Source organism: Argopecten irradians, unplaced genomic scaffold, assembly GCF_041381155.1.
Source record: "Argopecten irradians isolate NY unplaced genomic scaffold, Ai_NY scaffold_0387, whole genome shotgun sequence".
Taxonomy (NCBI): Eukaryota; Metazoa; Mollusca; class Bivalvia; order Pectinida; family Pectinidae; genus Argopecten; species Argopecten irradians.
Genome location: NW_027187854.1, coordinates 19410 through 30383, shown reverse-complemented (window position 1 = coordinate 30383; position 10974 = coordinate 19410). Strand labels below are relative to the sequence as shown.

Genomic DNA, 10974 nt, shown 5'->3' with positions numbered 1-10974 from the left:
ATTTTGCCTTTACCTCAGATCTGTGTTTAACATTCATTTAAAAACAATATTTTAATGTACACAAAAAGGGCATATGATTAGTTTACTTTAAAACTCTAATGTCTATAAGCCTTAGATAGTAAGTCCAATTTGAATTATCATTAACAAAGATTATGTAAGTTGGACAGAGGAGTCACCAGCAGGCAACAGCTGACCTAGATGGGCTGTGTATTATATATAACACTCTGTGTATTCTATACACACTCTGTGTATTCTACAAATCAGAAGGCAGTCTTCCTATGACTACTGATTGGTCCAAATGAATATTATTCAATGAATAGGGAATTTATGAATGGAAGTTAATGAATAAAATGGTTCAAGAGGTCACCACTAGATGTCATTATAGGGCAAGTCCTACTCAGTCCTACACATCAATAGTAAACCGAAAAGCATTAATACAAACGCTAGTCGCGTTGTATTTTAAAATTAAATGTTTTATTCCAAGTACATAAAATTTCAAGGGAGGCTGAAGTTGGTTCCGAGTTCCGAGTTCCGTTTAAAGCTAAACGGAACTCGGAACCAGTTCCGAGTTCCGTTTAAGAATTTTGTTTTTTAAAATAAAATTTTAAAAATAAAATTTGAACATATTACAAATGTTCTCTCTTGTGTTTTGTAATTTTTTTCATTTTTTTTGTAATTCCAAAGAACATCTATTTCCGTTTATGTAAAACGGAACTCGGAACCAGTTCCTGATTCGTTTTCCCCTCCTTGATCGTTCCATACGAAAGGTCTCTTCTGGAGGACTCATATACTGCTCCTAATCCTGCAGATGAGTCTTCGGGTTAGGTAACAATTCCCCACCTAGGAGGATCTCTATCTTCCTCGTCACCATTTTGTTGCAGCAGAACGTCTGTTCGCCTTCCCTTCAAAGTCATTGGAAGGAAATCACACACGAGATCTGCCCTTTGGGTCAAGGTTTATCATCTTTCATCCATCGATGGATCCGGTGAAAGCACTTGCCATTCAGGAGGAAGTAAGGACCATGCTTTAAAAGGGCGCGGTCGAGGAGGTAACTATGGTAGACTATACACCCGGTTTATATTCCAGAATGTTTCTTATCCGTAAGAGGTTGGGAGCTTGGCGTCCCATCAGAAGCCGCTTGTTGTTACGGGATTTCTACACTACGGGGAAGACATGTTCACATCTATTCTTTGGAGTGGAACACCCGTCTGGTCCTTAAACGTTTGCTCAAAGTCGGCTTCATTCCTTCAAGACTCCGAGATGTACCCTTCCAGGACTTTGTCTTCTTCAGAAACCGTTTCTTCTTTCCTTCTACCTTTGGAGAAATTCGAAAAGGCCTCTGAATTTCATCTCGGCTGGTCCAACGTCCATATTCCTTGGTTTCGGTGTTTTGTGTTATCTCAACGCATGGGGTTTCTCGGTGGTGTACTCTAAAAGGCAATTTAAAATATTCTCCAGGGGGTTTCGTTGTCTAGGCCAGCTCCAACCATGACCATGTTCACGGATGCGTTTATGTAAGGGTTTGGGACTTACCCTGACAGAGAACATCGACGTGCTGGAGATGATGGCTTTTCTGTTTGCTCTGCATGCTTAACAGAAGATTCTGCAATCCAAGGGGGTTTATGTGACTAAGGACAACTCTACAGATATCGCGTTTATAGAGAGAAAGGGAGATACGATATCACGTCCTTTGTGCCCTCGCTATCCGTATTTCCGTATTCTTCCCATCTGTCAGGAAATGCAGTTGACTATTTTAGACAATAATCTTCAGGAAGGTTGAATGATCTGGCGGATAATCTCTCCAGGCGCCACTAGCCGGTTCTAACAGAACGGCAGCTAAATTCTTCAATCTTCGAGGGCATTTGTCATGCTTGGAAAATGCCTCACATAGATCTTTTTGCCTCCTTTGTCTCTCTGTGCCAAACCAAATGGCTTGGGCTGTGGACGCACTATCTCTGAATTGGTAGGAATTACATGCTTATGCATTCCCCTCAATGCATGATTATGCATTCCCGTCAATCAACCTGGTGGACGGGGTTCTACAGAAATTTCGAAAGCATCGTTGTCTCCCCTTTCGATAGCGCCACTGTGTCGGAGACAACACTGGTTTCCGGAGCTCTTGTCGTTTATGGTGGATGTTCTCTGGTTTTACCACCTAGAACTATTCTCCTGTGCTAGCCTCGGCCCGAGACCTTACATTCACGTCCTGAGATCCACTACCTTCACGCATGGAAGTTTTTCCATGAGTCCTCTCTCAGACAGGATTTTCTTTGGATATGTCAGCTCGCATCGCCCGATCTATAAGGTCTTTCTCTTCTGGCGTCTACCAGTTACAATGAAAGATCTTCTGTGAGTGGTGTATCGGTAGGCAGATTGATCCGGCCATGGCCTCTGCCCAGCTGATTGCGAGTTTCCTTCTCTTGTAGACTGGGGAACGCCACCCTGTCCCTGGAAGTATTGCAGACTATCGCAAAGATACTGCCAGTGTACTTTCCATGGTAGACCAGAGGTAGAATCTTCAGTTTCGTTGTCTGCCTTGATTTGGGGGTTCAGTCTGGACAGGCCTATGGTTCAGTAGTTAGCTCCACAGTGGAACATAGAACTCGTGTTAGGGGGCACCATAATGTTTGTAACTTTTCAGACTGTGTTCCTTCTTACTCTTGCCTCATGCCGCGGGAGGAGTGATATAGCTTTGGGCCAAAGATACCTCTGCCATTACCCTTCTCACTTATCATGTCGTTTCTCCTCGATGGGTCCCCTTGTTCCATGACATCATCTGCCGTTTGACATGGTCAGTCTGCTTTCACTGACCTTCACTGTCTCTGTCCTCCCATTCAGATGGGCGGATTTCCTTGGGTGCGGTTGTGGTGACTCAGTCTCTGACTACTCCTCCTCAGTAGACATTATATACATTTGTGGTTTTTAACTGTATGCGAGCAGGTTTCACAATGGTGCACCTCTTTTCACAAGGAGGTATATCCATTTTCTGTTCCTTTCCTTTGGGGGTTCATTCAACCTATTGTATTCTCTCTAAATTTGCCATTTGGCTGGACTGTCTTGCTTCGGACTCTCTACTACGGAAAGACGCTTTCTTATACTGAAGTTGTGGTAGCGCATTGCTGAACTGCAATTGAGATTTTTCAGTGTAAAACTAATTTTCACACCGTAATATTTTATGGGGTCCCACCCTTGTTTCTCCCCCTTTCCTCCTCAGTTATTTTCCCCTTATGGCTACATAAAGATTTTAGAAGAAGGAATACCACTCTATGTTACTCTCGTCAAGTACGAGATAAGGTACGCTAGGGAGACGGGGTTCACAAATCTTATGTTTGTCAAGGCTACAAAGATGGGACAGATAGCGTGTTTGCATTCTAAAGTTATGGTTAGTATTATATCCTGAAGAGAGTGGTTTTATATTGAAACACCTCAAATGTCCATTTGAAAGACTTCTTCTCTGAATTTAAGCACGGGATATAACTCATATTGCAATGGTGGCATCTTGTTGGAATGGGAGTTCAAAATTATACAAATGGTGTGGCTGACTTCCTTTGGTTCAGACCCCCGGTTTATAACAAAATGGTTCCATATCTCTCCAAGGAAGCTTTAAATTGAATTAAAACTTTTCTTTATTCCTACAGAAGAAAATAGATTTTGAAGAATTTGAAATATTTCCACTGCTAGTCCTCGCCCCTCAGGTCTCCTGGGAGTCAGGGCCAACCATTCACACAAGGAAGCATCAGCCGATATTTTGTCAAAATTCATTAAGCCATTCATGACTAGTAGAGATTTTTGTGAAGAAGTTGACAGACGAACTGACGACGGAAACCGGAGGCCGCGGCATAACATAAGCTCATCGGCCCTTCGGATCAGGTGAGCTTTATTAATGTCTTTAGAAGCGTGGTGTTGCACGAAACTCAGGATTGTGTGTCAGCTTCGTTTCAAAACTCGCTATAGAGATTTCCACTGTTTATTGTTGATAAATGCTTCCATTACAATTAATTGATTACATTTGTTATGACACATTTTATCATAAGTAGAATTAATAATAAACAGAAACCCGCTCGTTGATCAAGGATGCAAGCTTGAGGTTAAAAGGAACTCGGATCCAGTTCCGAGTTACGATTAAGCTTAAACGGAACTGGGGTATGGGTGTTAGATCTGTTTCAGAAAATGCATTATGTGCTACAGTGATTAATTCTGAGTTGTATCGTTGCAGAAAGTTCAGAGTTCGATTCGAATATAACATATGTAATTAAACATGCAATTACAGGTAGGAAACCTATTAAACGGAACTCGGCTCGTTGCCAAGAATTCGTGTTAAACGGAACTCAGGTCTAGTTCCTAGTTCCGTTTAAGCTTAAACGGAACTGGAAGTCGACCGAAAACTAAATTAATGGGGATTCACCACTAGTAATCAATGAAAACGACAACAGGCAACATTTCTCATTTGTCTGATAGAATGATTTCATCTAAATTGATAAAAAAATATTCCTTAACGGAACTCGGAACTGGTTCTGAGTTCCGTTTTACTTAAACATAACTCGGAAATAGGAGTTGATCGAAAACTAAATCAAAGTGGATTCATCACAAGTAACCAATGAAAAAAGACAACATGCAACATTTCTCATATGTCTTAGGCATATAAAATGATTTTGTCTAAAATGATAGAAAATTTCCTTAAACGGAACTCGGAACTGGTTCCGAGTTCCGTTTTACTTAAATGGAACTGGGAAATGGAAGTCGATCGAAAACTAAATTAAAGTGGATTTACCACTAGTAACCCATGAAAAATGACAACAAGCAACATTATTCATATGTTTTAGGCATATTGAATGATTTTATCTAAAATGATAGAAAATTTCCTTAAACGGAACTCGGAACTGGTTCCGAGTTCCGTTTTACTTAAACGGAACTCGGAACTGGGAGTTGATCGAAATCTAAATTAAAGTGGATTTACCAATACTCATCCATTAGAAAAGTCATCAGGCAACATTTCTAATATGTGCTTAGCACATTGATATCTTTTATTTAAAATGATAGAAAATTTCCTTAAACGGAACTCGGAACTGGTTCCGAGTTCCGTTTTACTTAAACGGAACTGGGAAATGGAAGTCGATCGAAAACTAAATTAAAGTTGATTTACCACTAGTAACCCATGAAAAATGACAACAATCAACATTATTCATATGTTTTAGGCATATTGAATGATTTTATCTAAAATGATAGAAAATTTCCTTAAACGGAACTCGGAACTGGTTCCGAGTTCCGTTTTACTTAAACGGAACTGGGAAATGGATGTCGATCGAAAAGTAAATTAAAGTGGATTTACCAGTAGTAACCCATGAATCAAAGTACTGAAAGTACTAAATGGCTCGGTCTCGATGATAGGAGGAATATATTTCTAAGGTCAATACTACTGTAGTTTTGTACAATAAGAAATAAATTTGGCTGGTGTTCCTTCCAGTTTGGACTTTTGAGGATTCCTTGGACACCAAGGTGTAAAATAAGAGACACATACTAAAATCTTGGAAGACCATTCTAATATATCCTATGATGTTATATGTCAAATGATTTTATAACACCTTTAGCATTTTCCTTGTTAATTTGATGTTAAAGTGAACAGTCGGGCAAGGATGGCTAAAGTCGGTAAAAATGGTGTGAATGTATCCAGTATAATTTCTTATGAAATAGAAAAATAAAATCTCTCGTCAAAATCTGTCTGCGTACGAAGAAATTAATTCAAATTATAGGAATCCTAAAACATCCTCCCGGCTGACTATGTCCGTGGTTACATTTCCACGCAGCCTCGCTTTCAATGCTTTCAACTTTTCTTTATTTCAATGGTAAGAACTGGGAAACGCAGGCAGAACTTGACCGTCGTATTAATATGTGAGAACTTTTGGAAGGCCAATGAACGCATTTAGACTGGTTTTCTTTGCCCGACTATTCACTTTAATGAAAATATCCATTCTTAATGACAATTGTCATCAAGTTCCTGGGACCACAGTATCAGTTAACAAGTATTGTTTTGCAGCAGAGAAAGACAAGGGGCATACTTTTCTATGCCAAAATGTCTTAAATATAGAATATGTCTGTCCTCTAGAAGACTTATCAATATCACCATGTGATTTTTTAATAAATTGGTCTACTTTTAACAAGTTTTGTAATTATTCTTTTGTAAAACAGCAAGTTGATTGATTTACATTGTATCCGAACTTCAATTCAAACCGGATAACTTGTTAGCTCACCATAGACCATAAAATTGTTTGTACACTTTCTTAACTTCAGGATCGTTTTACAAAATTACAAATGAATTTTTCTACAACATTTTTTATTTTCAAATCCCCATACCTCTGATGAGTATAATAAAACTGTCATTACAAGTGAATCAAATATTTTCAGTTTAAGATGAACAGGAAGAGATACATTCCTTTATTTCTTATAAACAGCAAACACCGATTTAATTGTTTGTTCAGCAGGGTTTTCCCTTTCGTTAAAAACGCTACCATTAACATTATTTTCTGTACCTAGATATGTAAACAATTCTTATAAATCTAATTCTGTATTCCATAACATCAACTGGTGTTGTTGTACCGATTAACGTCTTGAGAATATCACAATTTTTATCTTTCTGATATTAAGTTCTAATTTCCATGTTATGCAATAGTGTTAAAATTCATGTAACACTTGTTGAAGACCATCAGATATTTCTGATATCATAACAGTGTTATTGGCAAATAATATGATAAAAAGTTTGGGATACATTCCAATATCATATACCGTAAAAACTGGTATAATTTTGCGCAGGTAATTTTAAGGGTTGAAAATGCTTAAAAAATCTACTATCAGTATATTTTGCGCATCACAAAATGGGGAAAACAATGTCCAGGGAGTCCCAAAACTGATGTATGAAGGTGACAATTTCAATGCAAAATATTCCCCATAAATGCTTGACAACTTGCACAAAAAGTGTTGTATTTAGAAGAAATAACATATGAAAACCGCATTGTGTTTGTTTTCTTTTATTGGCCACCGTAACCTGAAACTGAAATATCTAGCAGATGTCCAAACATCGGCGGTCTGGTCCGCCGTACTCCGTGCACATGTCAATGTTTTGAGATATTACACACGAATAGTAATCAGGAATATTTGAAAAGAGTAGAATATATTTACTTAAATTGGCACAATAAGTAATTAGTGTGTTTGAGATCATTAACAATCAACAGCAATCAGCTAGCGGATACGTAGTTTAGCTTGCAACAATCACAGTGTGCATAATTTGTCAAGATTTGTAAGACAAAATATTCTTTTCCACCAGGTAAGATTCTAAGTCATAAAGGTAGATTGAAAATAAGGAAGGGAGAAAAAATAACCAGATAAATATTTGTAGCGGGATCAGACTGGGTTGATTATCGGTGATCAGGTAGCTCAGTCGGAAGAGCTACATTTTCTTCTCTCCTGTTACAGAATTGGCACCCAACTAAATAACCAACGGTTGTGATGTTTGAAAGGGTCTCGTATTATATAGTATTCAAAAAAGGGGGAGGAGTGGTAGCGGGACTGGACTTAGTCGATTATCGATGACCAGGTAGTTCAGTCGGTAGAGCACTCAGCTAGTGTTCAGAGAGTCCCGGGATCAAATCCCGGTCTTGCCGCTACATTTTCTCCTCTCCTGTTACATATAGTACCATACTGTGCATGTAGATATTCAAGGTAAATCAACAATGTTCGCTGATCTTGCAGAATTGCCTTACAGTGTTATAATGAATGCAGTAAATGTATGTCTCATTGGTGTGATTGATTTAAAGCCAGTTCATGTGGTGACCGAAAAAAAGGTAAAATCAATACTTTCAGAGTGATCAGGGAACATTGATAGTCAAGGCGGGGAAAACATAAGACGACATGTGTTATACAAATAATGTTTAATTGATTTTCATTAAATTGTCTCGAAGATGACGATTAGTGTGTTATGAACGATAAGCTTAATATGTTTTTGACAAAAAATATAAACAGCTAATGTCATATTGTGTTTTAAATTTAAATAATCTTTTATTTATTCATTTCATTTCAAGCATGTACATGTCATAGAATATAAACAAATATCAGGTATATGCTTAAATCATATTACAGTTAAATTCACAATAAAGAATTTGAAGATGGTGATAGTAATTATTTTCGGATTGAAAATCATTACAATATTAAGCTTCCACAGTTGAAAATTACTTCTTTTTGTTCACACAATTTTTCTCCTGGACTGTTTCCAGTTGAAATGATACATGCATGCTGACATTCTGTAAAACATAAGGAAACAATAAATGTATTAACAGAGTAAATTAAACATTTTAATCATAAATAGCAATACCAGCATAGAGGAAATATTATTGAGGTTTAATTCTCGCTGTTCTTCAGTCCTCCTGTTCTTACATGTAAGAGTTTTGTCCTTCATAAATTGATTGTAAAGTACAGTCTATAGCAGTTCTTATATAATGTGCACAAAGAAGTATAAATACACACGTATGCATGGGTACAGTGGTAAATTAATAAGTTATACAGAAAATGATGGTGCTGATCATGAAAATCGTTAAGTCTATTTTGTTGAGTAAAAAGTTAAAAAAACTAACATTGTTCACACCCTAAAATGTACCGGTAATCGCACTAAAACTAGTGATCATGTGGGTTTTTGTGCGATTGCATTTGTAAGACTGTGCCAGGTACACGTGGTAGAGATTAGTTCCGCTCGAGTGATCACACAATGCAAGTGAGAGTCGGGAATATGTTTATGTAAGTTTTAATTGCTAATCTCTGATGCTTGTTGGTAAAATATAACTCAGGATAATTGCTAAACAACTAACAGTTTTCTCTACATTTGTTACAGATTGAAACAGCTTTTTAAGTATCGTTTTACGGAAGAATTATGAAGAAGAAATCGGCATTTTCGTCGATCTAGTAGTCCAAAAAATATCACTTCGAGTTATATGAACATTCCATATATGATTTATGTCATTCGGCCAAAAATTTACTTCGTATTACCTAGTTTAATGAATATGCTGTATGTATATGATCAGAACGTCAAGCTCCTGTGGTGAAAATAACTACAATGTTTTAAAAGAATGGTTTAGTGGTAATCTCTGACGTGCTTTAGTATATAGATATAATCTTATATTTATACATGTGCTTATAAAAAACTATCGATAATAATGGATGTGGTAAATATTCATACCTTATTAACTGCCGTTAGTTTTAAGATTACGCCACCTTGGACATTTACAAAATGTTTACTGTCTGTCACGTGCTAGTCCAAGTTTGTCCAAAAATGTTCTTAGAGTTGTCTCTCTTCCATTGTAGATTTACATGTACATGTGGCATAACGCAGCCGTGATAAACAAATCTCCATATCGTCCTGAAATATATTTGCTCCCGAACTAATATGATTCAAAGTGCAAAAATCATTATTGTAACAATTTTAATGTTTGAGGTGAAATATAGATTTCATTTTTTTCCGGTGCGGGATAATTGTCACTAATAGGGACTAAACGCGTGGGGCGAAGCGAAGTATTTTCGGGACGAAACGTCTTCATGTATTGAAAACAACATTTTCGAGACGAAAAGTCTAGATACATTGTACACAATTCAAGTGAAAATTTTCCAACCTAAGATCATTTGGATGATGTATATGGTAAGGATATGAAAGCAGTAATCTACTATTCCTATTTTAACATTACAGATACGCTTTTTCAGTAACTTTCATATTCAAAATTTGCTATTTAAAATTCCCGGTAAAATCAAAGTTGTTGAATACACTGCCGCTAGGAGCGCTAGTATCTGCGAGCAAGTTCTTAGCCAATCATATTGAGGAAATTGACTGTAAGAGAATTTTGCAACCACGATCACAATGGCGAGGTGACCCTCGCCAAAAATGACAACAAGCAACATTATTCCTATGTTTTAGGCATATTGAATGATTTTATCTAAAATGATAGAAAATTTCCTTAAACGGAACTCGGAACTGGTTCCGAGTTCCGTTTTACTTAAACGGAACTCGGAACTGGGAGTTGATCGAAAACCAAATTAAAGTGGATTTACCAATATTTATCCATTAAAAAAGCCAACAGGCAACATTTCTCATGTGTCTTTGGCATATTGAATGATTTTATCTCAAATGATATAGAAAATTTCCTTAAACGGAACTCGGAACTGGGAGTTGATCGAAAACTAAATTAAAGTAGATTTACCAATATTAATCCAATAGAAAAGTCAGCAGGCAACATTTCTAATATGTGCAAAGCACATTGACAACTTTTATTTAAAATGATGGATAATTTCCTTAAACGGAACTCGGAACTGGTTCCGAGTTCCGTTTTACTTAAACGGAACTCTGAACTGGGAGTTGATCGAAATCTAAATTAAAGTGGATTTACCAATACTTATCCATTAGAAAAGTCATCAGGCAACATTTCTAATATGTGCTTAGCACATCGATATCTTTTCTTTAAATTGATAGAAAATTTCCTTAAACGGAACTCGGAACTGGTTCCGAGTTCCGTTTTACTTAAACGGAACTGGGAAATGGAAGTCGATCGAAAACTAAATTAAAGTGGATTTACCACTAGTAACCCATGAAAAATGACAACAAGCAACATTATTCATATGTTTTAGGCATATTGAATGATTTTATCTAAAATGATAGAAAATTTCCTTAAACGGAACTCGGAACTGGTTCCGAGTTCCGTTTTACTTAAACTATGTTTTAGTCATATTGAATGATTTCATCTAAAATGAAGGAAATTTTCCTTAAACGGAACTCGGAACTGGTTCCGAGTGGGAAATGGAAGTCGATCGAAAACTAAATTAAAGTGGATTGACCACTAGTAACCCATGAAAAATGACAACAAGCAACATTATTCATATGTTTTAGGCATATTCAATGATTTTATCTCAAATGATAAAAAAATTCTTAAACGGAACTCGGAACTG

At 36.9% G+C, this 10974-nt stretch overlaps 1 long non-coding RNA gene across 1 annotated transcript; it reads right to left on the bottom strand.

The window, feature by feature from the left end:
* Positions 1 to 8019: 8019 nt before the first annotated feature.
* On the bottom strand, positions 8020 to 9920 carry LOC138312604 (uncharacterized). The gene is made up of 2 exons (XR_011206994.1): positions 9221 to 9920; positions 8020 to 8291 (listed from the first exon to the last, which is right to left on the bottom strand). It is a non-coding gene; the product is annotated as an uncharacterized lncRNA (long non-coding RNA).
* Positions 9921 to 10974: the final 1054 nt, after the last annotated feature.